This window comes from Nicotiana tabacum, chromosome 6 (genome assembly GCF_000715075.1).
Source record: "Nicotiana tabacum cultivar K326 chromosome 6, ASM71507v2, whole genome shotgun sequence".
In the NCBI taxonomy this organism is placed as follows: Eukaryota; Viridiplantae; Streptophyta; class Magnoliopsida; order Solanales; family Solanaceae; genus Nicotiana; species Nicotiana tabacum.
The window spans coordinates 125,080,629-125,101,537 of record NC_134085.1 but is presented as its reverse complement, the minus strand read 5'-3'; the positions used below and the strand labels follow the sequence as shown (position 1 = coordinate 125,101,537).

Below are 20,909 nucleotides of genomic sequence, written 5' to 3'. Positions count from 1 at the left end.
GTTGATTTTAATCTAATCCTATTTTTATTTTTGATATTTGAAAAATACCGCAAAAATAGCTTTGTTTTAATGATTAATTTTATTTTAATAGTTTATTCTACTTAAGTAGGATTAATTAATATTTTAGTAGTATTTTTATCTTTATTTTATTTAATAGGCATGACTTAATATTTGGTTGATAGATTTTTGATTAATTAGGCCAATTTTGAGCACAAACCTAGCCACCAAAGGCCCAAATCGGAACAACCCAACACTCAACCCATTAACCCATCTAATCTGAGCCATCCATCCTCTTTAATTCAATGGCCAAGGTTCTTTCCCCAAACGATATAATTATAATACTTTTCACAAACCTCAACCCTAGAGACAAGAGAAAAATTGGCCGCACCTAATTCCTTCATTTCAAAAAACACCCAGCATATTCATCCAAACATTTTTCTGCCAATCTCAACGATACCAACTTCCCATCCATTTTACGTCCTAATTTAGCCTTTGATCTTTATTCCCTTTCCTTTTTCAAATTTATGTTGTTTCTCTATTTCCTTGTTCGATGTTAATTATTAAAAACTTCAATTATTATGGCATAATCTCCTAAGACCCAGAAAGGTACGGGAACGAGAGTGGGAATTAAAAAACGAAGCAGAAAAGCAAAAGGGGGATGGGAACGAAAATCCAAAGAGCAACGAATCTCAATGCTCCATCTCATATTTTATGGTCCATTTACAAAAGTAGCGTCTCCTCCCAAACTTTAATTTACAGTTACTGCTTCATCTACAAGTGTAGCCTTATCGGACAGCAGTGTGTCCTCAATTGCTGACAAATCTTTTTCATTCTAAAGAGATTTTGAAAAAATATATATATAAAGGAGATGATGTTTCTTCTCGTCAATTTCGGGCCTTTGATTTTCAATGGAGTTCGATTGAGGCTGAGTCGTGTGAGATCCGTGTGGAGCTGACGAGCGCGAGTTCCGTCGGAGGTACTGTTCACAATCTTGTTGCTTATGCGTTTCGAAGTTGTCCGAACATTCAAATTTTAGATTCAATATTAAGGTCTATTTCTCTTCACTAATCCCATTTGATTTCTATTTGTGCTTTCTTGTTTCTAATATCTGTTTTTATTTTAATTGCTTCTTCGTGGTTGTTGTATAAATAATTTATGATTTATAGTTGAGTGAGTGCAAATGATTTCACGTTTTCGCTGGGTATTCAACTTGTATTAGATTTGAAAGTACTACTGTGTTGGGTAAGATAAATGGACAATTGTAAATTGATTTGTCTTGGATGATGAAATAAGCCGAAGGTTTTGGGCATTAAAAAAAGTGAAAAACGAAAATTTGGATCTTAAATCTTCATTGTTTTTTTTATAGCTTTATTATTCGTTTACTTCATTAGGAGCATATTTAGGCCGTCATCACCTGGGTAGGCAAACTTTTGGATTTTTGTTAGTTTTGAGAAGAGAGGTCGTTCCCTTAGTTAAATATATCCGGGGAATACCTCGAAGGATTTGTATATATTTTATTTCGGGGAATGCCCCGTAGTATTCTGTAATTGGAGGTCGAAAGCGAACTCATAATACTTTTATTCTTATTTTTTTTTTTATTTTTATCTTTCTTTTATTAGGTGAGAATGATCTTGAGCCTCTTATGTGTTAATTTTCCCATTTCTGTATTTATCACCTCAATTCGAATATTTTAAAACCAACTAGATCGAGTATGCAACCGTACTAGTTATGGGACTCGGGGAATGCCTAACAACTTCTCCTCGAGTCAAATAAACTCCCTTACCTTGAATCTCTGGTGCAAACTGGTTTAACAATCAAATGTGTTTTGAAGGAAAATTGTTATTTTGAAAATGGTGACCTGGCACATCAAAATCAAATGTCAGGTGACGACTCTGAATAATCTTTCGAAACATAAATACTTTGTCACTTTCAAAATTGAAAACCCTTTTGAGCTTCAAAATCCTTTTATTATTTTTAAGAGGGTTAGTGATGAGTGAAAAAAAAGGGTGTGACACCTTGCTTTCAACTGCCTTATCTCAGCAGTGGCACTGTTCTGAGCATTGATCTACTGAGAAATGGTAGAAGTACTTCCAGCTTCTCTAGCCCTATCAATGCACTCACATTCTTCGAGAGTGAACCTGGAGAAGGTTGCTTCTTAGTGACCACTTTAGCTTATCCCAGAGGAACCTTGAAGTACTCAAAAACATTGGTGAGAAGGAACCCATAATGCAGCCCATGATTACCATCTTTAAAATCTACAACTTGCTGCATGTGCTCTATCATGATACTAGGCAAATTGATGGTAGTGTAGTTGTCCAGTGCTTCCATGAGGAACATGTGTGCACGAGAAGTAATAAATCTTCTTTCAGCATGAGGGAGCAAGACCTTGTTCCCCATCTCAAATAACAATTGGTAAACTGGAAGGAGAGCCTTTTTCTGTACCCGTTTCCCTTGCTGAACTGCTCTGTCCTTCAGGATAGTGTTTTTGAAGTTTTGAGAACAGTTCACTGAACAATAGACAACCCTTCAGCAGGCACACCCAGAATAGACCCCAACAAGGCAAAGTCCGTTACCATATCAACTCCATTCACCAGTACACAGATGTGATCATCCTCAACTTTGAAGAAGCCGATATAGAATCTTTGTACTTCCTCCTCATACACTTTTGGAGCATCATTTGTGAACAAATGTGTCCACTGTTGAAACTAACAAATTTCAACCAACTGTCGTATTCCAGCCTCTTCAAAAATGTTAGGGGCAAATATGCGGCCCCATAACACTTTTTGATTCCTCAATTTCTCTTTCCCAACACTATGGGGATCACTAACTTTGATCTTCTTGGAGGAACCAGGTTCCTCATCAACATCAACTTTTCTTTTAACAGACTTGCGAACATACTTCCCTTTTTCATCAGACTTCACATAATTTTAACCCAATTCTTCCATCACCTTGGCACCAGACTCTACCACCAACTTATCACCAGATTCCTTCAGTACATTTTCACTAGAGACACCATTATCAACCTTGTTCAGATTTTCAGCATTCACAGAAGATCCTTTTTTGGGCTTGGGGAGACCATGCTTCTATGAGCGCTTTCTAGTTAAGGAACTAGGTTCCTCTTCTTCTTCTTCTTCTTCATCATCCACAGTTACAACAGACACTGCCTTTTCACTCACAAACTTCCCATCTTTCATCAATTTTCTTCTTCTTGATTTAACTTGGCTATTCTTAAGAGCAAACTCAAGAGCCTCCTTCTTTTGCAACCTTGTAGTAGGTTGTTTAGGAGTAGACTCTAGAGCAACAACTGGTCTCCACTTACCCAAGCTGGCAATTGGCAAATTATCAGAATCCTTCACTATCCCCATTTTGTTATTTAGACACAGATCTCATCTCAGGCACAACCACACACAGAGGCTCAACATATAAATGGGGGGAGAGAGTAGGGTTAGTGCTGACCTGGGGTTCTTGAGAGGACCCTGAGTTGGATCCTCCGAAGAGGGATCAGGTCCTACCGCAGGTTCCCCAGTAGCACTCTCCTGTGCCGATGGTTCAATAGGCACAAGCTCCTTACCTTCTATCAAAGTCTTAGACTCAGACCCATCCTCACCTCCTTCGATAATAACCCCTTCATTTACTATAGATAACATGTTTTTTATTACTTCTTTCTCTTGTAAATCCATGGACAATGTAGGAGTAGGAGGAGTGTTACCTATGGACTCAAGATTAGGAACTATCTTCGTTGAGTCAGTATCCTCAGAATTAGCAGTTTGGTCGACATTTGAACCTTTGTCCATAGGAAGACTGGATATTTCTTGATTTTCCTCTTCTTCAACTATGCCTTTTTTACCTAGCTTTTACGGCAAGGCAAAGGGAGAACTCGTAGCCACAAACCTTTTAGGGGTCGAGCTTTTGCGGCTCCTATGACAACCAGAACTCGATTGTGTAGGTGAGTAGACTGAGTATGATGGTGACTCTGTTAGGGTTTTGGTAAGTAGTGGTGTTTAGTGAGGAGTATGACATCAGTGTTTTAACTAGTGAAGACTCAATGTGTGTGTTGCTTGGAACACTCGAGGTTGCATGATTTTCATCCATGGTGAGAAGAAGAGAAGGGATTTGGTAGTTTGAAGAGGAAAGAATAAGGAAAAGTTTGAAGTTTGATGTGAAGACTTATGACAGTGATAGATCTATTTAAGATGGATACGGGACCGGTTAGAAAGAGAGGCAGTTTTGGGAGTCAGGTCGATTACCAACGGAGGAGACGTTTGTGTTCAAAAGATGCTAGGAAAAGAAACTAACACACTGACGATATGACACTTATTTTAACCGTCCAAAATTGTGCATGAGAGAACAGAGAAACTACTAACATGTTTCAGAAGAACCAAGTTCCCTGACTAATCTTGCATCTGTAAGCTTTGCCCTTTTCCCAGCATACACTATATCAACTGCTTATTTGTTGTGTAATCATCATGCGTGTCTACCTGTAAAGTTATAAAGATGAGTTAGACTTTCTCAGAAAACACTTTATTTATCTAATTTTACCTGGACATTTCTTTCATAGCCAATCATCAAGGGACCAGGTTTTTACTTAGGTTTTATCAACTCTAGTGCCAGGAGATTTCTTTCATAATGTTCTCTGCTTAATGCCTCGGTGAATATGTCTGCAATCTGATCTTCTGTGTTGCATAATTTCATGAAAATGAGCCCTTTTTTAACATTGTCTTTGAGGAAGTGGTGACGCACATCAATGTGCTTGGTTCTCTTATGTTGGACTAGATTTTTGGCCATATTGAGTACACTTGTATTGTCACACAAGAGGGGCACACAGTCAGAGAACACTCCAAGTCTTCCAACTGCTGCTTGATCCACAGTAGTTGAGCACATCAAGAAGCAGCTGCTACATATTCCGCTTCTGTAGTTGAGAGTGCCACTGAGTTTTGCTTCATTGTACCTCGTGATATTAGACAAGAACCCAAGAAATGTGCAATTCCGGACGTACTTTTCCTATCCACCAGATATCCAACATAATCAGCATCAACTTACCAAACAAGATCAAAGTTGTCTCCTGAGGGATAGTAGAGAACCAGGTCCTACGTTCCTTTGAGATATCTCAATATTCTCTTGGCAACCTTCAGATGAGATTCCTTTGGATTGAATTGAAACCTTGCACAGAGACCCACGCTGAACACACTGTCTGGTCTGCTTGTAGTGAGATACATATGTGACCCTATGATCTCTCTATACATGGTCTGATTTACAGGGGAACCAAGTTCATCCATGTCTAGATGAGTAGCTGTGGCAATATAAGTGTCAATAACTTTTAATTCTTCCATGTCAAACATTTTCAATAGCTCCTTGATGTACTTCTGCTGACTTATCAATGTTCCCTTTTGAGATTGTTTCACTTGAAGTCCTAGGAAGAAATTTAATTCTCCCATCATACTCATCTCGAACTCACTCCCCATGAGTTTTGCAAATTCTTCACAAAGAGAGTCAGTTGTGGCTCCAAAAATGATATCATCAACATATACCTGAATAATGAGCAGGTTTCCTCCCCCGTTTCTTCAGAAAAAAAGGTGTTGTCAATTTTCCCTCTTGTAAAGCCATTTTCTAGAAGGAATTTTGACAACCTTTTATACCAAGCCCAAGGAGCCTGCTTTAGCTCATACAATGCCTTGTCCAGTTTGAACACATGCTCAAGATGTTCGTGATTCTCAAATCTAGGTGGTTGCTTGACATAAAATTTTTTAGGAAGCCATTCAGAAATGCACTTTTGATATCCATTTGGAACAGTTTGAATTCCATATGTGATGCAAAGGCAATAAGAATTCTGATAGCCTCCATTCAAGCGATTGGGGTAAAAGTTTCATCATAGTTAATCCCTTCTTCTTGATTGTAGCCTTGAACTACAAGCCTTGACTTGTTTCTTGTTGTGTTTCCAAACTCATCAAGCTTGTTCCTGAATAACCACCTGGTTCCTATAACATTCGATCTGCAGGTCGAGGAACCAGGTGACATACCTTGTTCCTCTCAAATTGATGAAGTTCTTACTGCATGGCTGTAATTCAGTCTGCATCTTTTAGTGTTTCCTTGATATTTTTGGGCTCTATTTGAGAGAGAAAAGTTGAGAAGGCAAGTGAGTTTCTGGTCTTTGATCTGGTTTGAATTCCTGAATCAATAGGAGTGATGATGTTATCAATGGAGTGTGAACTTTTGTGTTTCCAGTTAGACACCTGAACCTCATTGTGCAAAGTTCCAGGTATTTCTGCCTGTAAGACTTGATTTCTTCTTGTCTCAGCATGTGGAGTTCCTTGAAAAACATCGACAACTCTATTTTCAGCTTCAGTTGTTGTAATTGAGGGACCAGGTTCCTCTCCGTCAATTGGAGATATGGTTGCACCATCCTCATTTGATTCCTCAACGTGGCTCATCATATTAGCTTTTCCATTTGCCATGTCAATGATTTCACCAGGGACCAATAACTGTTCTCCGTCTTGATCATTCTTATCATTCAAATTCTTTCTACATGGGTCACGAGATTCATTGAAGATCATATGAATGCTTCCCTCAACACATTGAGTTCTTTTGTTATACACTTTGTAGGCTTTGTTGTGTGATGAATAGCCTAGAAAGATTTCCTCATCACTTTTGGCATCGAATTTTCCAAGAGCTTCCTTTCCATTATTGAGGACAAAACAATTATACCCAAAAGTCCTTAGATGTGTCAGCTTAGGATTCCTTCCATTCAACATTTCATATGGAGTTTTGTTCAGAAGGGACCTGATCATGCACCTGTTCACCAAGTAGTAAGCAGTGTTGACAACTTCTACCCAGAAATTCTTTGCAATCCCACTGTCAATCAATATTTTCCTTGCCATATCTTCAAGAGTTCTATTCTTCCACTCGACAACACCATTTTATTGAGGTGTTCTTGGAGCAGAAAAATTGTGAGTGATACCATTTTCAGTACATAACTCAACAAATTTGGGATTGTTGAACTCTGTCCCATGATTAGACGTGTTGCAAGCTACCTTATTACCCATTTTCACTTGGATCTTTTTGACGAAGGCAAAAAACACTTCAAAAGTTTCATCCTTGGTTCTAAGAAACAAAGTCCACATGAATCTGGAGTAGACGTCAACTATAACGAAGATGTATTTCTTTCTTTCTCTGCTTGGCACCCTCATAGGTCCATATAGATCCATGTGAAGAAGATCAAGTGACCTCGAGGTACTGACTTCCTTTTTGGGCTTGAATGAGGATCTGTCTTGCTTCCCTTTTACATATGCATCACACACTTTGTGATCCTTGAATCTTGAATTGGGCAGACCACGAACCAGGTCCTTCCTGACCAATTTATTTAGCAACGTGAAGCTTACATGATCTATCCTCCTATGCCATAATTTAGCATCATCATAAACAACACTTAGACAGCTGAGATCACCACTCTACATAGACTCAAAATCAACAACATAGATATTTTTGTATTTTATTAAGCTTGAATCAGGTTGCAATTCATAATTTTGATGTTGTTTGATGTAATTTGAAGGCTCGACTAAGTTCGTAATGTGTTTTAGAATTGGTTGGTATGATTGGACGGGGGCCCGGAGGCCTCGGGTGGATTTCGGGTGGTTAACAGATCAAATTTGCATTTAGAGGAAGAGCTAAAGCAGCTAGGCATCCGGTGTAATAGCACCTGCGTGAAGTGGGCTGCAAGTGCGAGTCCGCATGTGCAGGAAATGACTCGCAGAAACGGAGGGGGGTTAGGTTGCTGAGAACCGCAGGAGCAGAAAAGTTTGCGCACCTGCGATGGCATAGGTGCGAGGTTAGTCATTGTAGAAGCAGAAAGTGCCACAGGTGCGAAAGAAGTTGCCGCATAAGCGGAAGCGCGGATGCGGCCAAGGAGTCCGCAGGTGCGGAAAGTCAGTGGGCAGTGAGGTTTCTTTAAAACGGGACTTGGCCCATTTTTCTCCCATTGTTCTTTGGGTTAGGAAATTTTGGAGAGCTTTAAGGGGAGATTTTCATCAAGCAACTCAAGGTAAGTGATCCCCACTTATTATAAGTTAAATACATGATTTGTATAAGGATTTAAACATGCAAATTAGTATAAATTATGGGGTTTTTGATAGAAAATTTAGAATTTGGTATTTTGAATTTTGACCATGAATTTGGGCATGTAATTGAGAATAAATTATATATTTGAGTTCGTGAAGTTATGGATAAAGATTATCTTTGAAAATTTTAGAAATCTGGGCACGTGGGCCCGAGGGTGATTTTATCCGCTTTTCGAGCGGAGTTGGGAAATTATTTAAATTGAATTGTTGTGAGTATTAGAGTATATTTTTATAGGTTTGCACATTTATTGACTAGTTTTGGAGCGTTGGGCACTGGTTTGATTCGCTGGAAGGGCTTGGGAGACGGTTATGGAGCTTTAGAGCGAGGTAAGTCTCTTTTCTAACCTTGTAAGTGGGAATTAATCCCATATGTGAACTAAATTATTACATACTTCTATTTGTGGGTCTACGTTTGCATGAGGTGACGAGAGTCCGTGCGTAGCTACCATTATGCTTAACTGCGGGTAGTCTAGGACCCAAAAGATGCTATACTTGCGATATTTACAACCTTATTGTCAATATAAATTGCTTAAATCATATCAAGCTTAGTAAATGAATTTCTAAGAGGTTAACCTTTATTTTCTTGACCGGTAAAAGAGGATTTACATTTCCTTGGATAATTGCTCCTTTATGAATTCTTGATTGACTGTTGGATTGTGTTTTCCTTTTATGGAGCGGACCGAATGCCTCGACAGATAAAATAGATGCATCTATCATTTGTGTTGTTCGACCCTTGGTAGTGCACAATTTAAATATTATGTTGGATCGGGCCGTACGACCTCGACATGATTGCGCATGACTTAATTGATTGTTTTGGAATTATTGATACTTGATGTGGCTTCATTGGTCGGAGATATAAATTGTTGAAAGACGAAAATAAATTTGGAAATCTTCTATTAACAAAAGAATTGTTTACATGTTTCATGTTATTGAGTTTACAGTCGTCTTATAAAATTCACGATTAATCATATTATCGATATATTATTGTTGGCCATAGTACGTGTCGGAGTCGGCCTTGTGTCACTACTTCTTCGAGATTAGACTGGATACTTACTGGGTACGCATTATTTTCGTACTCATACTATACTTGCTGTACATTTTGTTGTACATGCACATATATGGCTAGTGGCCTAGCTAGCACAACGACATAGTTGGCGCGGGGACTTAGGTGGGCTGCATTCCATATTATGACCCGCAGCTAGCAGAGTCTCCTTTAGGGTATTTTCATTGTTTTCTTTCCTGTCCAAATTTGTATTCTGGACAGTTGTTGTATTTTATTTTCTTTCCTAGTAAATGCTCATTCAATTATGACACCGGATTCTGGGAGGATTATGTGATATTCAGTATTGAAATTGGAAAACATTATTATTTATTCTGATAGAAACTAAGCGTTATAGAGAAGCAAGTTCTCTATCAGTTCCTACCGTAAGCAATAGACTGTAGAACCAAATAGTATAGGGAATCAAGTTCTCTATTTGTTCCCACTGTAAATCGATAGTAAATAAAGAACACAGAGGAATTTTACGTGGAAAACTCCCAGCTTAACGGGATTCAAAACCATGACCTACCCTTGTAGGATTTCAACTTCACTACTGAGCAATCTTTAGATTACAACCTACTGTAACCTAGGAATTAACCTCTTAATCCCTCACTAACTTGTAGCTACACTATTACAAGCCACTTTGTAATAACTCTATTACAAATAGTTAATCACTCACTAACTTGTAACAATACTATTACAAGCCACTTTGTAATAACTCTATTACAAAAATTTTACAACTCGACTAACTCTAGCCAAAAACACAAACACGAGGGTTTATGATTTACAAAGGGTTTCCTACACAATGCTTCTAACTAAGCTAAGTAGGAGTTACAAATGAAGAACAAATAACAAAGACACAACAAACTTAAGGACTTAAGATATCGTCAATCTTTGGATCTAGTCCTTGAGGTTGCAATAGCTTTGTTCTTGAGAGAGGTTGTGGCTAGCACTTGAGAGAATATTTTCTTTTGATTTTGCAAGTGTTAGAGAGATGAAATCCCTTTGCTCATGTTGATAATATATATGTGTGTGTTTGTTTGTGTGTGTGATGTCATCAAGGATGATGCAATAAAGTGCCCTTTAGTTTGGCCTTAGCAAGCTACAGCTGTGCTGCTGTACTGCTGCCAGATGGTACAGTGCAGTAGCTTTACAGCTGTAGAGTTGACTGTAGAACGATGATGGGAACTGATCCCTATCTAGCCCTCTGCTGTTTCCTTATCTGATTTCATTGAGAATTGAACCAGACATCTAACTAGTTATTCTGAATGCAAGGGAACTTAATTATATCAGATTCCTTATTTTGTTCTCTCATGAAGTAAGTTGTTTTACCTTCCTTGATTGTATTTATAGATGTGTGACATCACTTCTAATGATGTAAGCAAGGTAGGTAAAAAGCCTTCCATAGAAAGTTGACTGCTGCAATGTAGCATGTGCAGGCAACAACTTTCTAACTGGAGAGTTAACTTCGTACAGTCTCCTCAGGAACATGTAGGGACCTATTCCCTCAGCTATTCCTTCCGCTCTGAAGAGTTGAGTTATATCCCATGCTAGATCCCAACCTGGAACTTTTGTGATCTTAAGGTCTTGTAAATGTGTAATAGGTTCCTTATCTGGTTCTGGATGGATTACATCATCAAAATATAAAGTAAAGTACTTATGCCCAAAGTATTTGTAACCTATCATATTCTGTAAAGTTCATCTGTTACTAGTTAAATTGAAGGAAAATTTATGATTTCAAAAATATTAAAATAAGAACCAAATTAATTATTTATTATTGTCTTGCCTGACAGCGGTGTCCGGTGCCATCACGACCTTTAATGGATTTTGGGTCATGACATGAGAACCTTTGAACTAGCAAACTTTTGTAACATGACCTATTTGTTTCTAATTTACACATAATGCATCAGGTCTCCACCAACAAAATCTTTTTAAGTGTGTTTTTGTTTTGAAATATTTGCAATTAGGATAATCGACTTTTTCTTTTAGGTGTTCCATATAAAAATTACCCTCAGTAACTTTGTCTTGTCTTAAGGCCCTTATTTGCTATTGTGCTTGAAGATTGCTTGTTAATTTTTCAACAGAGATGGTAGAGAGATCCTTAGACTCTTTTATAGAGAAAATTTTGGACTCAAATCTCTCGAAAATTATCACAAGAAATTTTTTAACTATACTGTCATCTTTAAAATCCTCGCCAAACAACCTGATTCTATTGGAAATTAAAGAAATTCTATTACAATACTTAATGATGGTCTCATCATCTTGCATTCTATGAGATTAAATATCTCTTTTCAAATTCAAAATTTGATTTTGTCTGCCTCGTTCACTTTCTTGATATTCCTATTTGAGTTTTTTTCAAGCTTCTTATTATCTCACATACAATCATTTTAGAGAAGATTGAATTTGCCACTGAATTTTGAATTATAGTTTTGGCTTTGTATTTTTTGGTTTTCTCTTCTGAATGAGCTTTGATTTGGGCAAAGCTAGGATTCACAAGAAGTGATGTGAGGACCCAATAGATCATCTAGAGTTTTAGAACGTAATTATGTATTTCGAAGCCTCAAACACCTCATTTTAGCATTCCTTGATTTGCATGCCAGTCCAGGACTTTATCTAGAGGGCTGTTGTGTTAGAAATTGATAAAATATGAAATTTTTCTTTAGAACATCGATCAATATTTTGAGCAAACGGATGCAAATCTATGATTTGATGATCCCGGTGAATTCGTATCGTGATTTGGGACTTGGGCACATGCCCGTAATCAAATTCGAAGGTCCCTAGCTTGAGTTTTTGTAATTTGTTTAAAATTTGAAGTTTAAAGGCTTAATGAATCTAAAAGTTTGACCAATGTTTGGCTTTATTGATATCGGGTCCGTATTTTGCTTGTGGAACCCAGTATAGGTCCGTTACTATATTTTTGACTTGTCTATCAAATTTGGAGAGAAATGGAGTTACTTTGACGTGATTCAAATGTCCGGTTGTTAAAATAGCAATTCTAAAGTTTTATTGAAAATTTCATTTGATTTGGTGCCCGATTAATAGTTCTAGGTGTTATTTTGGCGATTTGATTATGCGAGCAAATTTGTATGATATTTTTTGGACTTGTGTGCATGTTTGGTTTGGAGCCCCATTGGCTCGGGTGAGTTTCGGATAGGCTACAGAGTGGTTTGGACTTAGAAAAACAAAGTTGGTGTGCTTCAGTTCTGGTGCGGGCCTCAGGTGAGGTCAGACCTTGCATTTGCGACACTGCAAAACTCCTATTAGGTTCACAATTGAAAGATACTTCCTCACAATTGTGAAGAATAGCTGGGCACCACAGGTTCACATTTGCAACCAATGGGGTCGATTGTTTCAGATGACGGGTTCTACCAAGAGGTGGTGGAAGGATTATGTATCTACTATACCAGCTGGGTCACCTGCTCTTAGTTGGGACTAGTTCTCTCAACTATTTCTTGAGAAGTTCCTTCCTATCATATTGAGAGAGGATTACCGTAATCTGTTTGAGCGTCTCCAACTGGGTAGTATGTCAGTCACTCAGTATGAGACTTGTTTTTTGGAACTAGCCCATCATGCTCTTCTTATGCTTCCTACTGAGAGAGAGAGTGAGAGAGTGAGAGAGTGAGATGAGGTTTATTGATGGACTCGCTCACCCTATCAATCTACAGATGGCCAAGGAGACTGAGGGTGAGATTTCTTTTGAGACGACTGCTAATTTCACCAGGTGGATCAAGATTGTTCTTTCATAGGAGAGAGAGCAGAGGTTTGATAAGAGGCCTCGTCATTCCGATGGATTCAGTGGTGCTTCATCTGGATGCAGGGATGCTTTTGGTAGAGGCCATCCTCCCAAGCTGTTTCATTCAGCGTTCGTGGCATCCCATAATGCTTTAGGTGGTCGTGGCCCTCATATGTCTCATTCCGATGAACTAGCCTACAACGCACCACCAGCTCCTATCGGTGCACTTCCGCTCCAGATTTTTTAGGGTGGTTACTCAGGTCGACAGGGTCAGCAGTCAGAACAGCCGTGGTCCTATTATACTTGTGGTGACCCGAGGCACATTGCTAGATTTTGCCCTTGGGCACCGGGAAGCTCACAATATCAGGGTTCTTGTGCCATGGTCCCGGCACCGGGTGCTTCACCGCCTGCTTAGCCAGCTAGAGGTAGGGGTCAGACAGCTAGAGGTGGAGGTCAGGACATTAGAGGTGGATGTCAGGCTGCTAGAGGTGGAGGCCATCAAACTATGTCTCGTCCTAGATATGTAGTTCGGCGTGGTGGGGCCCAACCCCGATGTTATGCCTTCCCAGCAAGGCCTGAGGCTGAGTCATCTAATGCTGTTATCACAGGTACTATTTCAGTTTGCCATAGAGATTCTTTAGTTCTATTTTTTCCAGGCTCAACTTATTCGTACATGTCATCCTATTTTGCTTCATATTTGGTTGTGCCGCGTGATTCTTTGAGTGCTCATGTGTATGTGTCCACTCATATGGGATATTCTATTGTTGTAGATCGTGTTTATCGTTCGTGTATGGTTACTATTGGGAGCCTTGAGACTAGCGTAGATCTTCTACTTCTCAATATGGTAGATTTTGATGTTTTCTTTGGTATGGATTGGCCGTCACCTTATCATGCTATATTAGATTGTCACGCCAAGAAGGTGACCTTAGCCTTGTCGGGGTTGCCTTGATTAGAGTGGAGAATGACTCATGGTCATTCTACCAGCAGGGTTATCTCTTATGTGAAGGCTTGGCATATGATTCAAAAAAGGTGTCTAGTTTATTTGGCTTATGTTCGCGATTCTAGTGTAGAGGTTCCTTCCATGGATTCAGTACTACGTTGTTCGTGAGTTTCCAGAGGTGTTTGCTGCAGACCTAACAGGGATGCCACCCGATAGGGATATTGACTTCATTATTGATTTGGCTTCGGCCACTCAGCCCATTTCTATTTTAGTATACCGTAAGGCCCCGTTGGAGTTTAAAGAATTGAGGGAACAATTGCAAGATTTACTTGATAAGGGCTTCATTAGACCTAGTGTCACGTCATGGGGTGTGCCTGTGTTGTTTGTGAAAAAGAAGGATGGGTCGATGAGGATATGCATAGATTACAGGCAATTGAACAAAGTCACCATCAAGAACAAGTTTCCATTGCCGATGATTGATGACTTATTTTATCAGCTTCAGGGTGCCAAGGTGTTTTCAAATATTGATTTGAGGTCTAGCTACCATTAGTTGAGGATTAGGGCATTCGATGTCCCTAAGACAGCTTTTTGGACTCGGTATGAGCAATATGAGTTTCTAGTAATGTCATTTGGGCTGACAAATGCCCTAGCAATATTTATAGATTTGATGAACCGGGTGTTTAACTCCTATTGGTATTCCTTTGTGATTGTGTTAATTGATGATATCTTGATATACTCCTGTTTCCGAGAGGAGTATGAGCAACATCTTCAGATTGTACTTCAGACTCTGAGATAGCTAGTTATATTCTAAGTTTTCAAAGTGTGAGTTTTAGTTGGACTCAGTTGCTTTCTTAAGGAACGTAGTATCAGCAGAGGGCATTCAAGTGGATCCTAAGAAGATTGAGACAGTTCGGATCTGGCCTAGACCCAGTTCAGCTATGGAGAATCGGAGCTTCCTGGGTTTGGCGGGTTATTACTGTTGGTCCGTGGAGGGGTTTTCATCTATAGTTGCCCCATTGACTAGGTTGACCTAGAAGGGTGCCCTTTTAGATGGTTAGACGAGTGTGAGACGAGCTTTCAGAACTCAAGATTACTTCGCCTACTGCGCCAGTGTTGGTGTTGACCACAGGTTCAGGATCTTACACGGTGTATTATGATGCATCTCATATTGGGCTTGGTGCAGTATTGATGCAGGATAACCGAATGATTGCATATGTGTCATAGCAGTTGAAGTTTTATGAGAAAAATTACCCTGTTCATGACTTAGAGTTGGCAGCCATTGTTCATGTGCTGAAGATTTGGAGGCACTATCTTTACGACGTGTCATGCGAGGTATTCACAGATCATCGATGTTTGTAGTATTTGTTCAAACAGAAGGATCTCAATTTGAGGCATAGGAGATAGTTGTAGTTGTTGAAAGACTATGATATAACCATCTTGTATCATCCCAAGAAGACCAATGTGGTGGCCGATGCCTTGAGTAGAAAGGCAGTGAGTATGGGTAGCCTTGCATACATTCCAGTCGGTGAGAGACCGCTTGCATCAGATGATCAGGATTTGGCCAATAAGTTTGTGAGGTTGGATGTTCAAAGCCCAGTTGTGTTCTAGCTTGTATAGTCGCTCGGTCTTCCTTGTTTGAGCACATCAAGGAACGGTAGTATGATGACCCTCATATGCTAGTCCTTAACGACATAGTACGATATGGAGGTTCTAAGAAGGTTACTGTGGGAGATGATGGAGTTTTGAGGATAAAAAGTCATATTTGTGTGTCTAATGTAGATAGACTTCGTGAGTTGATTCTTGAGGAGGCCCACAATTCTCGGTATTCTATTCATCCAGGTGCTGCCAAGATTCATTAGGACTTGCGGAAGCGTTATTGGTGGAGGAGGATGAAGAAGGATATAGTTGCATATGTAGCTTGGTGTCAAAATTGTTAGCAAGTAAAGTATAAGCATCAGAAACCTGGTGGTTTGCTTCAGAAGTTAGAAATTCCTAAGTAAAAGTGAGAGTGTATCACTATGGACTTTGTTGTTGGGGTCTTACGAACTCAACAGAAGGTTGATGTAGTTTGGGTGATCGTGGACAGGCTGATCAAGTCAGCGCATTTCAGTCCTGTGGTAGTTACCTATTCTTTAGAGCGGTTGGCTGGGATTTACATCCGGGAGATCATTTTTCTCCACGGTGTGCCCATGTCTACCATTTCTGATCGAGGTATGCAGTTCACCTTGCACTTCTGGAGGGTAGTACAACGTGATTTGGGCATGCGGGTTGAGTTGAGCACAACATTTCATCCTTAGACGGACGGACAGTCTGATTCCACTATTTAGATATTGGAGGATATGCTCCGCACTTGTGTTATAGACTTCGGAGGTTCTTGGGATTAGTTCTTGCCACTTGGGAAGTTTGCCTGCAATAACAGCTACCACTCGAGCATTCAGATGGCTCCATATGAGGCATTATACGGGAGGTAGTGCGGTTCCCCAGTTGGATAGTTCTAGTAGGGGGAGGCTCGGCTGTTGGGTGCAGATTTGGTACAGGATGCCTTGGATAAGGTCAAGATTATTTAGTATCAACTTCGCACAACTCAGTCTAGGCAGAAGAGTTATGCTGACCGTAGAGTTCGTGATGTTGCATTCATGGGCGGAGAGAGGGTGTTGCTTCGGGTTTCACCCATGAAGGGTGTGATGAGGTTTGGAAAGAAGGGCAAGTTGAGCCCTAGGTATATCGGACCTTTTGATATTCTTCAGAGAGTGGGTGAGGTAGCTTATAAACTCGTATTGCCACCTAGCTTGTCAGCAGTCCATCCGGTGTTCCATGTTTCCATATTTTGTAAGTATCACGATGATCTGTCCTATGTGTTGTATTTCAGCTCGGTCCAGTTGGACAAGGATTTAACTTATGAGGAGGATCCGGTGGCCATTCAAGTCCGGCAGGTTTGTCAATCGAGGTCAAAGAGTTATCCTTCAGTTCGAGCGTAGTGGAGTGGTCAGCCCATCGAGGAAGCTACTTGGGAGTCCAAGTCGGACATGCGGAGTAGATATCCACACCTTTTTGCCAGTCCAAGTACTTTTTTATGTCCGTCCGAGGACGAACTGTTGTTTTACAGGTGGAGAATGTGATTACCTGATAGGTCATCTAGCGTTTTAGAACTTAATTCTGTGTTTCGAAGCCTCAAACACCTCATTTTAGCCTTCTTCGATTTGCATGCGTAGTCTGGGTCTTTTTCTGGAAGGCTGTTATGTAAGAAATTGCTAAAAAATAAAATTTTGCCTTAAAAATCTATTTGAGTTAACTTCGTTCAACGTATTGAGAAAACAGACCTAGATCTGTATTTTGATGGTCCCGGTGGATTCGTATCATGATTTGAGACTTGGGAGTATGCCCGTAATCGAATTCGGAGGTCCTTAGTTCGAGTTTTTGCATTTTGTGGAAAAATTAAAGTTTGAAGGCTTAATGAATCTAAAAGTTTGACCAATGTTTGACTTTATTTACAACGGGTCTGTATTTTGGTTTCGGAACCTGGTATAGGTCTGTTTCTATATTTATGACTTGTCTGTCAAATTTTGAGGAGAAATGGAGTTAATTTGACGTGATTCAGATGTCTGGTTGTTAAAATAGCAATTCTAAAGTTTTCATGAAAATTTCATTTGATTTGGTGTTTGATTCATAGTTCTAGGTGTTATTTTGGAGATTTTATCGCCCGAGCAAGTTTGTATGATGTTTTTGGGATTTTGTGTATGTTTGGTTTGGAGCCTGAGTGCTCGGGTGAGTTTCAGATAGGCTACGAAGTGGTTTGGACTTAGAAAAACAAAGTTGGTGTGCTTCAGTTCTGGTGCAGGCCTCAGACCTCGCAATTGCAAGGTCAGGCCTCGCATTTTACAACGCTGCAGAACTCCTGTCAGGTTCGCAATTGTGAGCTATTTCCTGGCAAAATACGAAGACTAACTGGGCATCACTGGTTCGCATTTGCGACCAAATTTATCGCAATTGCGAAGTGGGGCTGGGGGGACAGTCGCATTTGCGATCAAATTTAACGGTCATATTTGCGGGATGGCCATTGTTCGCAATTGTGAACAAATCATGACAATTGTGAACAAATCATCGCAATTGCGATGATAGCAGAAATGCTGAGACTTCGTATTCGCAAAGGTTTTCTCGCATTTGCGAGGTTCGCAATTGCAAACCCCAGGTCGCAATTGCGGCATCTGCAACTGGTCAAAATCTGAGTTAGACAGGATTTTCTCTCATTCTTCAAATTTTCAAACCTAGAGAACCCTAGAGGAGGTTTTCCCCAGAGCCCTTCTTCCCCCATTCACTAATAAGTGATTCTAATATATTTTCTTTCACTTCTCCATTACATTTCATAAGATTTCAACCTAAAATCTAGGATTTTTGTGGTAGAAATTAGGAGTATGGGTAGAATTAGGTACTTTTATAAAATTAGAATTTAGGCCTTAAATAAAGGTCGGATTTCGAAACAAATTACATAACCGGGCTCGGGAATGAATTTGTGATCGGGTTTTGATCTGAATTTCGGATTTGGACCAAGCGGGCCCGGGAGTGACTTTTTTTACTTTTCAATATTGACCTAAATTGTATCTTTTACAATCGTGGGTAGTTCCTAAGGCTTATTTTGAATTGTTTGGTTGATAATTTGCTATATTTGGTTGGTTCGGAGGCTTGTTTGAAAGGCAAAGACGTGGTTGAGCTCTGAGTTGATCTTTGGAGAGAGGTAAGTGTCGTGGTTAAGCTTGACTTGCAGGATTAGGACTTGTTTGCCTATTTGCTACCTGTATAGATGTTGGGTACAATATATATGTGAGGTGACGAGTACTTATGCATTTGTGTTGGGTTAAAGCATGCGGGTGAGACTTGTTTCTTGTAAATTATTGCTTTCTTTGATCATGATATCCATGCCTAGACTTGTTTAATTACTAAATTGATCGTTCTTTATGCATTTATGGACTGTCTATGATAATTGAGTATTGTTTTTCTGAAGTTGAGGTTGGTTTTGTGGAATCATTGTTGACGTAAAGCTTGTCCTGGTTTATTTCATCTCCCTATTGTTATATGTTCATTGTTATATGATAAGGGAGAGTTTAATGGACAAAAGGTGATGTCATGCCATATTTGAGAGTTAATGCACGAAAGGTGATGTCATGCCATATTTGAGAGTTAATGCACAAAGAGTGATGTCGTGCCATGTTTGAGAGTTAATGCACGAAGGGTGATACCGTGCCGTATCTATTGATTTATGATTAAAGTGAGAGTAAAAACATGAAGGGTGATGCCATGCTGTTATTTATGTTTCATAGTGAGGTTGAGAGTAAAAGCACGAAGGGTAACGCCGTGTAGTATTATTCATCATGCGTATTCGTTTTGCTGGTTAAAGGCTTATTGACTCTTTCTTGTTATTATTCCTTGATGAGTTTATCTTATCTTGTACCTCTTTCGCATGTCCCCTCCAAACAATATCTGTTTAGCCTTTATTTGTTATTATGTTGTATGCATACTGTTATCTGCACAGGTTTAATTTTGTGGGTGTCTTGTCATAGCCTTGTCACTACCTCGTCGCTATTAGGCTCGACACTTATGGAGTACATGTGGTTGGTTGTACTCATACTACACTCGCACTTCTTGTGCAGATTATGGTACTGGACCCAGTTGCCCTGAGGTGCATCATCTCGGATCAACTGACTTGGAGACTCGAGATAGATCTGCTGGCGTCCGCAGACCTTGAAGTCCCCTTCTATTTCCCTTATTTACTGCTCTTTTCATTCGAGACAGTTGTACTTATTTCAGACTATGTTTGTAGAAATTCTAGAAGCTCGTGAACTTGTGACTCCAGATCCGGGTTGTATTAGATATTGGTTTATTACGTTATTTTGTACTTTATTTTGAACTTCATTTCTGTTTGATTGGTTCTACTAATTTGAATTGGTTAAAATTGGCTTAAAAATTCTCTAATATTGGTTTGCCTAGCAAGTGAAATGTTAGGCGCCATCACGGTCCCAAAGGTGAAAATTTCGGGTCGTGACAAGTGGTTGTATGAGTCTGTCTTCTATTACAACTTCCCATAGATCATAACTTCAAGATATGCTTTTAACTTCACTGGCCAATTCTGATAGTTTTCACGAGTGAAAGTTTATGGGGCATATTTAAAGAGAGAATGTTGCTTGCCATTGTTAAAAATTTGGTGAAAAAATGATATTTGTAAAAATGGTTATGATTTAAAAATGGTTTAAAAGTGAGTGATATTGGTTATTTTTCAGCAAATTCAGAGATCCGTCAAGATCAGCGGGGTTTTGATACCATTTTTATGGATTTTTAAAAAATATGCAAGTAGCAAGAAGGTTGATAAATAGGATTGAAAATCTGTCTCTAAAATTTTATTAATCATAGGATTTTAAATAGCCAAATAAACAAAGTAGTAGACTACTCATATAACTAAAGTATTAGACTCTTAATACAATAAAAATATTGAATATTCGTAGACTCCTCCTAAAATAACTAATTATTCTAAAAAAATAGTAGCAATAATAGATGTAAAATCCAACAATAACCATAATAAAGGAAAAAATATTTTATTAATATTATTTTGTGGTAAAAAATGAAGAAACAAACAAATGAAGAATTGATTTCAGTTGAGCTGGTTGGAATATGAAATTATTAGTCTAAATTGATACATTAATCTTGAACTAAATTAAAATTAGACAGACTATGATCATACTTATTTATTGACTCAACTAATTTTAAACCGCCTAATATTCAACCCAACTAGGCCATTTGACACTCTTAGTCTAAACTAAACAATGATGCTAGCAATCTTTTTACTTATGATATACTTCTCTCTCTAAAAATAATATATTTGATACCAAATGAATGTTATCAACCCGTGTTTTGAAAAATAATTTATGCAAATAAAACAGGAAACAAAAAACAATTAAAATATAAACAATATAAATTAAAGTTTTGAGCCCAACAGAAAATTGTGTTTCTTTAATGAATTTAACCCACTTATTGTTGCCCAAGGTTATTGGATTAATTCCTCCCAGGATAGAACAAAACAACTATACTATAATATCG

General features: G+C 38.9%; 1 long non-coding RNA gene across 1 annotated transcript; it reads left to right on the top strand.

Moving 5' to 3' along the window:
- The first annotated feature begins 341 nt into the window (after window positions 1-341).
- Window positions 342-19,715, top strand: LOC107814391 (uncharacterized). The gene is made up of 3 exons (XR_001654537.2): window positions 342-976; window positions 8,368-8,438; window positions 19,469-19,715. It is a non-coding gene; the product is annotated as an uncharacterized LOC107814391 (long non-coding RNA).
- Window positions 19,716-20,909: the final 1,194 nt, after the last annotated feature.